We start from the raw sequence: 15,821 nt of genomic DNA, 5'->3' as shown, positions 1-15,821 counted from the left end.
AAAGCAATTGTTCACATAGTGATATAGGGGAATAGAAACTCCCAACCTGAATGATATCTGGATGAGTTTGTGTTCTCTAAAATCGAAGAATGAATTTTAGGAACAACGGAGGTTAAGAGCAGAATATATTTATTGGGGGAAAGAAAGCTCCTGTCCGAGAGAGGGACAGAAGGGGGGCCCGAGTGGGTTGTCCAGGGAACCTGTCTTTTCCAGGGATTTTATAAAGCAAAACCACGAGGTGAGGCAGCTCCAAGCTGGAAAACATGGGAACTCACTAGATGGGCATAGGGTGGGACAAAACTATGGTCAGCCAATAAGATTACAAGTGTAATTGTTCAGGTAAAATTGATTAAATTGGGATCAAATGGGGAAACTAGTCACGTAGCAAGTGGGCATGAATACAGAATAGAGGCTTTTCCTGGAGTGGGTTGGGTTAGTGACTCTTCTTGCCTTTTTCAAGGTAATCGCTACCTATTTAAAATATCAATCCCTGATATCCATCCCTAGGGAAGTTTGTGGGCACATCTGTTTAATCTTTTGCCTACAGCTGGAGGTGTCTGTCTCCCCCACAGGTATCTCCTCTTCCGCACTGGCTCCTTCAGGGCCTGGCCCCGTCTGACTACCTATAATATTTCTATCTACTCCAGCTACCCATAACAATAGTAGTACATTAGAAACCTTAATACAGGAGCTGCCATTGTGTTAATAAGAAAGTGCTATTTGAAGTTAACAGGACACTTCCGTATTAAAAGCCTGCCATTTCATTTCTTTCTTAACTGTCAAATGTCTTGAAAGAATTGTACTCATTCTCTGTCTCTGTTCTTCTTTTAGTTCTGCCCTTTCAGTTCTGGAAAAGACCATCAATAGCTTGATTGGTAAATGGAGCAGCCTCTTCTCATTCCTTATTTTCTCATTCTCTTCTGGGAAAGAGGACGTCTCCTCTTGCTCGATTAGTACCTTATATATTGTGGTACTGACAGAATTGTATTCTTAATCCTCTTATGACTTCATTCCCTGTGCTCTGCCCCACTGACAAATTCTAATTCATCAACTTCTCTGACCTTGGCCATCATATACAGCAAATCCCAAAGTGAAGGCTCATGCCCATGTGGTTCTTCTGACCTACAGCTTGTAGTTTCTGCTGTCTTCTGGACAGCTCCGTTTGGATATCTCATAGACATTTCAAGATCAACATGTTCGAGACTGAACTCAATAGATGCTCCCTCCAAAACTTACTCCTCTAGTTCCATTCCCCATCTCAGTAATCAAATTGCTCTCCAATTATTTAGCTAAGCCAAATCTATCCATGCATCCCCACCGGCTGATGTAAGGTGTGTTCTGTGTTGTTCTACTGGCTCTCCAACTTCTCCAAATCCATTGTCCCTGCCTTTCTCAGGTCCAGGGATTTTCCCACTGAGACTCTTCCTAATTCCTTCCAGTTTATCTTATCCATCCTCCAGGCCATCATGGAGATGTTTTCCTAAAACAAACCTGTTTTGCTCTTATGCTTACAAATGGATCCCACTTTACTTGGCCTTAGAAGGAAGGGCAAACTTCTCATCATAGCCTTTGGAGGATGATTAGGTCCCAATGCACCTCCCAAAGTTGCTCAAGTGAGTGGTTCCTGCTCCGCTGACATTAAATGAGTATGTGACTCTGGTTTGGCATGCCTCATTCCTTCAGCTTTACCCCGAGCTCTTTACCCACTGAACTCATTCTTCTGTCAGTTACCGAGACACAGAGCTCTTCCTGGGATGTAGACTGAAGAGGACTCCTATTGGTTAGCCTCCTGGCATCACCTCAGCTTATTGATTTACAATGAAATCTCTACTTGGCAAATTTTAAAGTTTATGACTTCCAGTGTGGGAACTCATTTCTTCTGGGAAAATCTCTGCAGAAAGTTACACTATAATGAGGTTATTAATGGAGCATGGAATTAGCACAAGAGGCTTAAATTGGTAGATCCTAATGGTTGTAGAGTGTCTGATACATCCGTCTGTATTGTAACGATGGATGTACCCAGAAGACAGAATGAATGTGAAAACATCACCAAGGTTTTGTCTATCTAGGGTAACTCTAGAGACACATGCAAAGAGCCTATGCTCCCCTTTTCTAAACTGCAGAGCTGGCATTCCTTGTACCATATCTTTTTTCTGTAGTCATAAAACATGAACATCCCAGCCATCCTTAGTTGTATTATAAATGTATCATTGTGATTACAGATTCTCTGATCCTCTTTCCCTGAGCCCTGTGGAATACTTAGCTAGGTCCATGAATACAGCATGGTGATCTCTCTGTGCTATAAGTAGTAGCAGCCTTCAGGCTTAAAAATTGCCAAAGAGATAAGGCTCCACTCTGGAATTTTGCTGCTTAATTATGGGTGTAATTGCTTACACACCACTAGTGAATGTAGTCACCATCATTTCTTGCTTGAAGTATAGCATGTGAAAGTTTCCTTAGTACACCCTTGTCCTATTTATTCTTCATATAGCAGCCAGAGCAATTGTTCAAAATTAATATTGATAAGTTTTTCCAGCACAGAGAGAAGTAAAGCAGAATAAAATGCCTTTATTGTGGGCGCGGAGAAGACCACAAGGAAAGAGAGAGAGAGACGTGGAACTTCTGAGGGCCTGTAGTGGGGTCAAAGGTTGAATAGCTTCAGGCTGGAGGTGGGGTTTAGGAGGTGGATTGCCTGACATGGCAGACCAGGATTGGGCAGGAGTATGGGAAAAGGAAACAGGATGTTACAAAAAGGGAAATAGGAAGTTGTAATTTGACTCAGAGGAAGAGAGGGGTGGAGCTTAGCGCATGACCTCTAGTGGCCATTGCCATATGGACTTGGTGCCATACTGGCTCAGTGCCATAGCACATGACCTCCAGCACCATATTGGCTGGATGCCAGAGCAACTTGGCAGGAATTACAGTGAGGTGAGAAACCCATCAAATATCAGGTCATATCTTTGATTGCTCAAAATCTAATGGTTTTCCGCCTCATCTAGAGAAAGACTTTGTCTTCTGTTGTTCTTTCCCTTGAAGACTGTTCCAGCCACACTGGTCTCCTTGCTGTTCTCTGAGAATGCTGGCCTGTGCCTTCCTAGGGGCCTTTGCACTGCTCTTTCCTCTGCTTGCTATTCTGTTGTCTTCTGGACCATCCTTGCTCACTACTTTTCTTCATAGTACCTGCACCATCTGTTCTATCACACATTTGCTTGCCTGTTATCATTAGATCATAACTCTGCAAAGCCTAGGTTTTATCTCTTTTGGTCACTGCTGTGTCCTTAGCAGGTACTGGGACAACCTAGATTTGCCATGTAGTAAGTGATCCATGAACAGGTGTCGAATAAATGGCTTGAAGTTTTTACCTTCACTCTTTTTATGTAGAGGCAGATATTTAAAAATAACCATAGGTCAGATATTTGTCTTTTTGTCTCTTATTTAGGAAGAAAAATCTGCTAAGGGAAGAGAGACAGTATTCCTTTTTGGTTCCTAGATTAGTCAAGGTTCTTTAGAGAAAAGAACCCGTAAGATGTAAATTGGTCTTCATATTTGGACAACCTAATCATAAGAGGATGCAGAAGGCCAGAAGGCTGGAGGTCCAGGGAAAGGGTGATGCCACCTCTTGAGGCTGAAGGCAAACTGCACATATGGTTACCTCTTCCTACCAAAACAAAGAAACTTTGTTTTTTCTTAAGGCCTTCAACTATTGGATGAGGCCCACCAATGGAGGATATTCTGCCTATGTCAAAACTGCTGACTTAAATGATAACATTTAAAAAGTTCCCTGATGTTTGACCACATATTGAATACTTAGCCTAGCCATTCCTGCATTCACTTCAGATCTACTGAGGGAAGGATAGATGGAGGAAGAGAGAGAAGGATGAGGGAGAGAGGAGGGGAGAGAGGGAGGGGGAGAAGGAACAGGAGAGGGTGAGGGAAGAAAAGGGGAGGGAAGGGAGAGGGAGAAAAGGAGAGGGAGAAAGAGGGAAAGGGAGAGAGAGGGAGAAGGAGAGGGAGGGAAAGAGTAAGAGAAAGAGTGAAAGAGGGGGGGAGAGAAAGGGAGAGACAGAGAAAGAGGGAAAGGGAGACAGAAAGAGGGAGAGAGAGGGAGAGGTAGAGAGAGGGAAGGAGAGAAAAAGAGAGAGGGAGGGAGAGACAGAGAGAGAAAGGGAGAGAGGGAGAGGGAGAGAGACAGTTTATGCAGCTGATTATAGTTTGTGTTGAACCTTGCGGTTGCTTTTATTTTTTTTTTCAGTATCAACAGAAACTGAAGCTTGTAAATACCTAGGTTATTGGTTCATTAGTTACTATTTCCTTCCTAAACTTAGTGCTTTCTGATCAATAGCTTATTATAGTTTCCAGAGCAATGAATTCTTAACTCACAGACTCTTTTTTTTTGGCTTTTTTTCCAGTACTGAGAATCGAACTCACAACCTTGCACTTGCCAGGCAGGCTCTGTGCCACTGAGCTAAATAAATCCCCAGCCCCACTCATAGACTCTTATACATTGATTTTGTTACTTTTGAAGGATAGAGATTTTAAAAATACACTTTAGTTTTAAAAGATTATTCAAGCTAGGCATGGTGGGGCACACCTGTAATCCCAGCACTTGGGAGGCTGAGGCAGGAGGATCGTTGCAAGTTCAAGACCAGCCTTGGCTACAAAGTGAGCTCAAGGCCAGCCTGAACTGAATAGGGAGACCCTGTCTCAAAAAAAAGAAAAAGATTATTCAAAATGCTTTCACTAAAATTATCTGAGGTAACAACAATAACATTTTGGACATGATTTGAAGACAGGTATGTTCTTTTATATTTTACTATTTGCTATCTAGATTTTCAATAATGTACATGAAATTTAATTTTCTGAAGTACTGTTCATTTAATTGTTGTTCTTTAAAATTGCTTTTATCAGAGCAGTTATTGGTTGATCATTAATTCTTTTTTTCCAATATTTTTTCATATATTTATTTGCCATTTGTACTTCTTCATTTGAGAAGTGTCTATTTTTTTGTATTGGATCTTTATATTGGAACAGCCTGATTTTTTTTTTTAATTTTAGAGAGAATAAAAACAAAACCAAAACAAAACAATAAAAATGATAGAGAATTTCAAAACAAGATGATAGGAAATTAATAGTGGTTGTTATATAACATTGTTATCTTCAAAGTAGTTGCTCAGATTACCAGATATAGGTATGCAAGATTGATCAAACAATTAAACATTAACTGTTTTGTTCAATAAACCAATAGAAATTAGTACAATTACCTTAGCTATCTTATACATATTTCCCTTCCTTCTTTTCTCCTGATCATTAATTCTTTTGATTATAGCCTAACAGAGGCCAAGGGCATGGCTTCAATTCTCACATAGTCCAATTAGATCCATGTGCCTTAGGGCCTGGAGCGCCACTCCTAGACTGTCTATGGCCATTGTGCAAGTGGATGTTATTGGACCCTTGAGACACCATCTAAAGGAATGGACAGATGTATGCAAATTTGTAGTTATTGATAGAAGAATCGACTGGAAGTCCATGTATCTTTTTTTTTTTTTTTTTTTTTTTGGTACTGGGAATCAAGCTCAGAACCTTGCACTTGCCATGCAGGAACTGGGGCACCCTGGTCCTATGTATCATATCAACAGTACTACAGTAATGGATTCAAAAACATTTTGAAAAAAGGACTGTTTTCATAATTGATATCATCAATTCTTTATTTTCTTTCCTCTCTAAAACGTGGAAGAAAAAAAGAATTCCAAGGCAAATTTCCCTTTATAGTCTCTTTCCTAGGAATTCCAAAGATTTCTGGACGTTTTGTGTAATTTTTCAGAATGACCTTTTATTTTAGCACCAAAACAACGCCTCAAATTTTGCTTCTGATTCTCTGTCCCTCCCAGTTTGACAGAAAGCCACATCTTCTGTGCAGTAGCAGCTGTGCTCCTGAGACAAGATGGTTAATGTCAGAGTAAACAGATTGGTCTGTACTGGGCGTTGGCCCCCAGCCTGCTTCCAACTCTGCTGAAGTTGTCACCATCCATGGCACCTTCATCGATGTCCTTGCATGGTCAACATGTTTCAGTGTGATTTCACCCATTTCAAGTGTGCACTGTCATGCTGAAGGCCAAGAACAGGAAGTTTATCAGCAATGGTAAGCCCATCTCTACCTTCCAGGGACAAATCCATCAATGTCAAATGCAGTGACACTGGTGCTACATACGCTGTGAGGTCCAGTGGATACTTTCATCACAGTGGGAAAAGTCAGGTCTTACTTGAAGGGCAAAACCAAAAGGGCTATCATCTATGCCCTTTCTTCTGATGTTCCCACGTTGGTAGTGGGTGTGAATCTGGGAAATATGAATTCCCCCAAGATCATTGGAAATATCTTCTGTACCACCAACTACTTAGCACCTCTGGCCAAGTTCATCTTTTACAACTTTGGAATCATGGAGGAACTTGCAACAACCCATACCATTACTGTCACCCAGGAGACCGTGGGTGGCCCCTTTGGCAAACTGTAGTGTGATAGCTGTGGGGCTGTCCAGAAAAATATACCTATACCTCCTGCCACTGCTAAGCCTGGCCAGGTTACCCCTGAGCTGAACAGGAAGCTCACTGGCATGGCCTTCTGTGTGCCCACCTCAATGTATTAGTTGTAGATTTGACCTGCCCTTCTGAAGAAAGCCATGAAACATGATGAAATCAAGAAGGGCACCTGGGGCTATGTAAAGGAACAGATGGTCTCCTGAGACCTTCACAGTGACACCCACTTTTCCACCTTCAATGCTGGGGATTGCATTCTCCTGAATGGCTTCTTTGGCAAGTCCATTTCCTGGTATGACAACACATTTGGCTACAGAAATAGGACAGTGGGCTTTATGGTCCACAGCACCCTGGAACACCAGCACCAGCAAGGACATGAGAAGAGAGGTCCCCAGCGAGTAGGGAGTCTCTGCCCCAATTAGTCCCCCAACACACTGAGAATCTCCCCTCGTTGGGTTCTATCCTGTACTCTGAAGAAGGGTAGGGGCACAGGGAGCCCTACTTTATCACCTATGATCAATAAGGGCCACTGTACCCAGTCCCTGTCCCCAATTTTTTCCCTCTGAATGCCTTAGTAGGTGAGACATCTGTAAGGTGCTTAGAAACAATATGACTTTGTCTTGTGCTTCTAGAACATTTTAGATTAGGTCATGATTTTGGAAAGCTTTAAGAGAGCTGGCCTGTGAGCAAGAGAATTTCTCACTATTCTTTTTTCTTATCTTATCTTTTTTTTTTTTTTTACAATATTTTGAAAATGTGATTAGTATTTTGATAAATGGTAGGGGAAATTTTTGGTTGGATGTAAGAAATTCTGGTCATGTGATAAGTAGCGTAATATGGTTTGAATGGGTAATTTAGAAATGATAGGATGGATAATTATTGGACATTTTAATTTAAAGTTGTGCTTCAAAAGTGATTTTTAGAATAAGCCACCTGTCATCTGTTGGCTCCTGTTTGTCCATAGCGAGGTAACTGCAATGGAGACAATTAGGGTTCGAAGTACAGGCTCCTTGTTAGAACTACTATTCTGGCTAATCTCTTACCAACTTTCTGACAGGGACATCTTTTAGAAGAGCAAAAGCTTAGAATAGTTTATCTTTTCTTGAGAAATGAACTCCAAGAGAACTTAGCATTCTCCTATTAATACAGAATGCCCGTTCAGTAGTGTTTAGATAGCTCTTACCCCTTCTCAGGTTAGTGGAACAGCTAATGGTAGGGGTTTGTAAAGTTCAGTGTCAAAATTTAATAACATGAATTTGTAAGCCTTAAGCAATGATGTCCACAGATTCTGCAAGCTGCAAAACAGGACGCTTTTGTCTTTTGCAGCTATTTTCACATTCTATAAATTTTCCTTTTTATCATTTCAAATGTTCCTTCAGATTTTTCTTCAATAACTAAAAAGCATACTTAGCTGTCATTTTATGCTACTCCCTGTCACTATAACTGAATACCCCAGGCTGGTTATTTACAAATACTAGGATTTATCTAGCTCATCTTTCTGGAGGCTGCACAAAGTCTGAGCATGGTGCCAGCTTCTGGCAGTGTCCTCTCTCCTGAATCAGTACAGGAGGCAGCACCACACGGTGAAGCAGAAGAGCCACCCAGAGAGAGCTGGCTTTCCTAAGAAGCCACTCCTCACACAACCCATTGTCACGAGTGGACTGATCCACAGCCATCGTCACCCAGTCTCTTCCCAGTGGTCCCACCTCACAGACGCCACTAACATGGGGTTTGGGAGATTAAACTTGCAATGGATGAAATGTGAGGGACACAGTCAAACTATAACAACTGTGTAAGTCTTTCATGAATATTCTCTTCTTCTTAAAAAAAAATCAGACACTGTAAATAAAGCCCAAGTGCCCTGGGGCCATTCATGGTCCCTAGGGCTTTTCCAGGGATATCACAGTGACCAACAGTTGGTGTATCATCTTCCAACCTTTTCTTTTGTGCATTCATGTACACATTTTCCCAGGGTACACATGCGTGGATGTGTAATGTGTGAGCATACAGTGAAGACGTGCCATATTGTCTTTGTTCTGTTTTAGATATTTTGGTGCTCAGAATACAAGCTGAATTTTGCTATTGTGCATGGTTGGGTTTATCTGTGGTCTTTGCCACATTCCAGGCTCTCTTTCCCTTATCAAGTTCGCACACATTTCTAGTAATAGCCTTTCACATATTCTTTTTATGGTGGCCCTACAATACAGCACAGTGAGATAACACATTTGTAACTCATATACTTCATTTTCTCACTCTAATCTCAGTTAGGAAATTTGTGATTAGTCAAATAAAATTGGCAGGGAAAATGCCTTTTATTGAGATTTCCACTCTCCATTTGGGAGATTTAAGCGGCACAGAATTCCAGGTAGGAATTTATAGAAAAAGGAGTTAAAATTTTTAAACTTCTGCAATTTCCTAGAGTCATAGAGAGTTTTATGACTTTGATAGTCTCAAGATATTTTGAAAAACTTATACTCTGGAACAGAATCATTGTTCCACCGAAGTGGAAAAGACAGATCTTTCATGGATCAACAGTATCTACCCATGGCCATGTTATACCCAGGCCTTGGAGGATATTTGTTTCCAACAAAAGTTAAGTGAAAGTCAAATATTTGTAAATAAATGGCACCCTCAACCTTACTGGGGATTCAACCCAGGGATATTCCACCCAGAGCTGTATCCCCAGCTCTTTTTATTTTTTATTTTGAGAAAGGGTGTTTTGGTTACTTTTCTCTCATTGCTGAGACAAAATACCTGATCCCCAAAATTAAAGAAGGAAGGGTTTATTTAGCTCACAGTCTGTGGAGGTTTCAGTCCCCATACTTGGCTGGCTCCAAGGCAGAGTGGCACTTGGCACAGGGCAACCGTTCATGCCAGAGGAAAACAGCAGAAGCAACAAGAGCAAAAGGGAGAATGCAGAGAGCAAGCCTGTTTCCCTCCCTTATACTGTATGCAGGCTACCCATCCCAGGGCAGGTGTAGCACTCACACCCATAATCCTAGCACTGGACCATGAATCAATCAAAAATTCTAGAAGCCTACCACATGACTGCATGAGGCTTTGAAGGGACATCCAGACACAAACCATAACAAAGGGTCTCAAAAATTTTTACAATTTAGGTACCTTATTTCATGAATTGAATTCTTCTGGCATCCTCCAGCGTCAGCCTGCGGAGTATCTGCAATTACAGGTGTTTTTTTTACCAGGCCTGATGACATTGTATTTTAGATTGATGCATTCTGGTTTCAGGATACACCTCTAAGGTATGGAGTTCTGACTGCCTATGTCTTCCCCTGGCCTGGTCTTCTCGTTGCACCTGCTGTAGTTGCTGTTTACCTGTGCTTGGTTTTATCTTACTGTGCTGTAGATTCAAGTTTTCTTGCTATGATCTGTCAGTTGCAGAATCAAACACAGTCCTTTAATCTGCTGATGAACTCTAGCTAGCCAGGGACAATCCTGGTCCAATCATGTGTTTTAGGAATAGGGAATGAAATTACATGGCATGAACATGGCTTATTGCTTGGATGATATTATAGGTCAAGGTGGTTTTCGAAGACAGACGGTGTGGATAGAGACACCACCTCCTCAGTCCCGTCTCTGCCCAGACACATCTGCCCCAGGAACACTCAACTGTTGACTGATCCTGCAAGACTGTTGATGCTTTATTTTTTTAAGAAGAAAAACTACCTTTTTCCTTCTGTGCATATCACATACCATCAGAAGCGGAGGCATGATGTAAGTGAAATTGTTGTAATGTACAAACTGACACCATGGTGGCAAAATCCTCCACAGGTCCAGAGTGGGAAGAAGAGGGGAAACAAAGTTTTCTTTTAACTTAATTTCAAGCCTGAGCCGGGCTTGGTGGTGCATGTTTGTAATCCCAGCACTCGGGAGGCTGAGGCAGGAAGATTGTTGCGAGTTCAAGACCAGCCTGGGCTGCAAAGTGAGCTCAAGGCCAGCCTGAACTGCATAGCAAGACCCTGTCTCAAAAAGACAAAAAAAAAAAAAAATCAAGCCTGTTAGGAAATTTATAGTTTTTGTTTCTGTTTTACAAAAATAAAAGTACACATTATCTTTTAAAATTTAAGTACTTAATTTTATGAATTAAATATTTCCTGTTTTAGCACTTGTACATCTGGTACTTTAGCAAGATGTCCTGGCTCTAGTTATCTTGAATCTGACTAGTTCTCATCATACTCACTGACTGTGCTATTTCTTCATTTAGAACCCTCTAATTTTTACCCATAGCAATTAGACTAATTTATAATTCCTTATCATGGTGGACAAAAGCCTGTCTGTCTCCAAGACTTCAACTCTTATACTCTCAACACATTAGAGCTAAAACTATCAGATTCTTTGAAGAGAAAAATAGAAGTAAACCTTTATGACTTTGCATTCAGTTAAAAGTAAAACTGACTCAAGAAAACATAGGAAATTAAGCTATAAAAGAGTTTTAAAAAGTTTTGTATTACAAAGGATGCCATTTTTTGAAAAGACAGCCAACAGATGGGAAAAATATTTGCAAATCACTTATCTGATGAGACTTATATACAGAATATATAAGGAACTCATAGAATTCGATAATAGAAGGACAGCCTAATCACAAATAGGTAAAAGATTGGAATAGATATTTCTTCATAGAAAATATATCAATGGCCAGTAAGCACAAGAAGAGATAGTTAACATCCCCAAGGATTAGGGAAATGCAAAGATATAATGAAATGCAGTATGCATCACTTAACAATATGCATATATTAAGAGAAATTTGTCACTAGGTGATTTCATTGTGTGAACATCATACTGTGTACTTACACAAGCATAGATGATACAGGGCAGTCACTGAACATTGCCTCTTGGTGCAGCATACTGTTTTGCAGTAAACATTAAAAACATTAGAAGATGTACACTCAAAACTACTGATAAAAGTATAATATAGTAAACACAGTAACATAGTTGACAGTGATAGTCATTTGTTATCATTATCAAGTATCATGTACTGTATACTGTGCATACTTGTATATGTTATACTTACATACCATTGACAGTGCAGTAGGTTTGTTTACAAAATGATGGCTACAAGCATGTGAATAATATATTACACTATGATATTACAATGGTTAACACTTCACTAGAGGATACAAATTTTTCAGCTCCATTATAATTTAATGGAGCCAACAAAATATATGCTGTCTGTAGGCCATGTTGTTAGGTGGTGCATGACTGTACCATTCCACACCATTTAGGGTGGCTAGAAAAGGAAATACCTCCCTCTACCCCCAAAGATAGCAAGTGTTGGGAAAGAGAAGTATGGGGAAATAGAAATGTTTATGCATTGCCAGTAGTAATGAAAAATTGTAGAGGCACTATGAAAAAGTTTGGTAGTTCCTTAAAAAGTTAAACACACCCTCCCCCTATGTTGCAGGACCTGGCAAACAGCCTAGGAAGAATCTGGGACTTAGCAAGTGGCTGCACCTGAGGAATTCAGGTGTCTGGCCCATACCCCTACAGTGTGGGACCCACAGCCAGCCTGTGAGGAATCTGAGACTTGGCACCAGCCTGCCAGAACAGTTCGAGTGCCCGGCCCCTCTCTGTACATCACAGGACCAGGCCACCTGGGGAATGCCAGCCACATGGTAGGACCCCGACTAGTGCACACAGGATGTACAGACAAGACTAGCAAGATGGAAAAGTCCAATATATGAGCCAAAAGGTGGTAAGTTAGGTTAACCAGCATTGTGCTCAGGGACAAAGACATAAGAAATAGGAGCAGGTGGGTGGGGCTATCCCCTTTTTTATAATATAATTTTATTTTATCTTTGCTTTTATCTTACTTTTCCTTTTTTTCTTTTTCTTTTCTCTCATTTTTTCTTTTTCTTTTTTTTCTTCTGATCTCATTTTTCTTTTCTCTTTTCTAAAGGCTGGGGAGAACTCCAGCCACAGAAAACTAGCCCCATCTCCTAAACCCAGAGACCAAGTTGAGATAATCCCTCCAATACTCCTTCATTCTTTCTTTTCTTTTTTTTTAAATTGTGTATTGTTATCCTTTTTTTTTTTTTTTCCTGGTACCAGGAATCAAACTCATGACCTTACGCTTGCCAGACTGGCGCTGTGCCACTGAGCTAAATCTCCAGCTGCCATTCTTTCTTCTCTACACCCTTCTTTAGTTTGCCAAACCTCTGTGACCATCTTTTGTCCTTCAGCCTTTTTTCTACTTCCTTTCCATTATATTTGTTTTATATGCTATCCTCCCTAAATTTCCCCACCACAGAGTAAAATCACTCTACCATAGTACAACACTTTGTATACAAATTCCTAATTTATGACTGATTTTGTTATATAACTATACACTTTGCTCCTATAGTCTAAAGTACAAAATCAATAGTTACCACAGTTTGTCACTTTCTAAACTGTGCTTGATGCTTTTGTTATTGCTAATTGTACTACTTTATCTAGGATGTTATATCTGTTGTAATCAGCTGTTTTTCCTTCGGTAACAATACTGGGAAGCTCTGGGATAATAACCTCAGCACAGCTCTACAGAAAAGGACTGCAGACTGAGCCAAACAGATACCAACATCCCACTCTTAATTAATTGGGAAGGTATGATCTTGGGACAGACACAAACTAAGAATTTCCTACACACAGAAGACATCCCTGTAGAGCAGGGATGTCTCATGAACAGGCTTTGATACTAGTGATATTGCTACCTACTACAAAAACTCACAAAGATCATCACAGAAAACAAAATAAAAAAATTTGATGACAAGATAAAGAAGCAAAATGCAATCTCAGACCTCCATCCCACACAGAAAAAGTCCAGGAGACATCAACATAGAAGAAAGTAGAAGACAACACTTGAAATTTCTGAAATGATAGCAACTGAAATAAAGAAACAAATCCCTGATGCTATAGAGGAAATCAGATCAGAAATATTCTCTCAGGTAAAAAAAAAAAAAAAAAAAGAAATGACAATCATAATGACTTGCTCAACATCTCTAGAGAAGTCATAATAAAATATAGAGGCACAAAGGAAAATGATGGAAACCTTTAATACACAATATAGGAAAGAAATAGAATGCATGAAACAGATTCAAAGAGATAACCAGGAAATTAAAAATTCCATTGAAAGCTCACAAAACTGCTTTAACAAAACTGAAGATAGACTTTCAGACCTTGAAGACAGGATTGCAGCTAGCAATCACAAAAGGAAAGATCTCTTAAAAATAACAAGGAAACAAGAAATAACAATTCAACAGCAGCAAGATGATGCAAATAAAAACAATATAACACTTAAGTAAATGCAGAGCAATTGAAATTATCCCATGCATATTATCAGGGCATAGTGCAATGGAATTGGAAATTAATGACAAAAGAAACTGCAAAAACTCCATAAACACATGGAAATTAAATAACACCCTCCTGAACAATCAGTGAGTCACAGATGAAATTAATGAAGAAATTAGACAATGAAAATGTCCAAAGGTGTCAATGAAAATGCAAGAGTCAACACAAATGACATAAAAAAAACTATTTGCAGAAGTAATAGCAGCAAACTTCCCAAACATGGGAACAGAATCTTACATACAGAAGAGTGAGGTATGTAGAACTCCAAGTATCCATGACCAAAGTAAATCTACACCTAGGCATATAATAATCAAGATCCCAGAAATTCAGCACAAGAACAGACTATTAAAAGCTGTTGGAGTAAAGAAACAGATCACCTACAAAGGAAAGCCCATCAGAATCATGGAAGACTTCTCAACACAAACCATCAAGTCAAGAAGAGCTTGGAGTGAAGTATTTTAAGTCCTGAATGAAAACAACTTCCAATCCAGATTGATGCACCTTGCAAAACTATTTTTCAAAATTAATAGAGAATTAAAATACTTTTATGACAAAGAACAATTTAAGAATTTGATGACCACCAATGAACCCTATGCAGAATACTGAAAGATATTCTATTATTTTTGCAATTTTTTTTTAAATTTTAAAGAGTAAAAGAAGGATAACATAGTAATGGGGGGGCTTACTGAATTACAGACAGTGTTAGGAAATTATCAATGGTTGTTGTTTTACATATTGTTATCTACAAGATAGTTTCTCAGGAAAACAAATAGACAAATAATAGTGAGTTACAGACAAAAGTGGTAGGTTATTATCAATGGTTATTGTACTATACTTTGCTATCTTCAAAGTGGTTTCTAAAGAAAATAGAGCTATACATGATGAAAGATATTCTAGATAGAGATAAAAATGACCAAAATTCCATGAACAACATTAGAAAGAAACCACCAGGCAGGGCCAGCAATTAAACAGAGGGGGAAAGCAGGGAACAAAGAGCAGGAAAATAACATTACAAAGATAAGCCAACACATATCAGTTATAGCATCAATGTAAATGGCTTTAGTTCACCAATGAAAAGAGACAGACAGGAAGAATGGATCAAAAAACAAGATCCGACAATATGCTGCATACAGGAAATACACTTAACTCAACAAGAAATTCATAGACTGAAAGTCAAAGAATGGAAAATAATCTTCCATGTAATAGGAACCCAGAAAAAAGCAGGGGTAGCTATTCTGTTTGCAGACAATGTGAACTTCAAACCAAGAATAATCAAATGAGATAAAGAAGGTCACTACATACTTGTTATGGGAAAACTTCAAGAGGGAGAGATAACAATCATAATTATATATTCACCAACTACAGGAGCACACAACTATATAAGACAAGTATTAATAGACATGAAAAATCAAATAAGTAATAAACAATTGTATTGAGGGACCTTAATACCCCATTGTCACAAAGAGATAGATCAACTAGACAAAAAATCAGCAAAGAAATAACAGAACTGAACCAAACCTGTGAACAAATAGATTTAGTAGATGTTTACAAAGTTTTCCACCAAACAACATCAGAATACACATTCTTCTCTGCTGCACATGGGACATTCCTTAAAATACACCATGAACTAGTCATAGAACATGCTTAAGTAAATTCAGAGCAATTAAAATTATCCCATGCATATTATCAGGGCATAATGCAATGAAATTGGAAATTAATGACAAAAGAAACTGCAAAAACTCCATAAACACATGGAAATTAAATAACACCCTCCTGAACAACCAGTGAGTCACAGATGAAATTAATGAAGCTATTAGACAATATCTACAATCAAATGAAAATGCAAATACAACTTACCAGAACCTGTGGGATGCCATGAAAGCAGTCCTAAAAGGGACATTTATAGTGGTGAGTTCCTACATCAAGAAAATGGAATGAGCACAAAT

General features: G+C 39.3%; 1 long non-coding RNA gene across 1 annotated transcript; it reads left to right on the top strand.

Annotated features, from left to right (window-relative positions):
• Positions 1-5,889: 5,889 nt before the first annotated feature.
• On the top strand, positions 5,890-12,300 carry LOC102026434. The gene is made up of 3 exons (XR_264001.2): positions 5,890-6,139; positions 10,068-10,266; positions 11,954-12,300. It is a non-coding gene; the product is annotated as an uncharacterized LOC102026434 (long non-coding RNA).
• Positions 12,301-15,821: the final 3,521 nt, after the last annotated feature.

Source organism: Chinchilla lanigera, unplaced genomic scaffold (assembly GCF_000276665.1).
Source record: "Chinchilla lanigera isolate Chin_1 unplaced genomic scaffold, ChiLan1.0 scaffold00087, whole genome shotgun sequence".
Taxonomy (NCBI): Eukaryota; Metazoa; Chordata; class Mammalia; order Rodentia; family Chinchillidae; genus Chinchilla; species Chinchilla lanigera.
The sequence above is the reverse complement of the archived record's forward strand: the minus strand, read 5'-3'. Positions and strand labels throughout refer to the sequence as shown.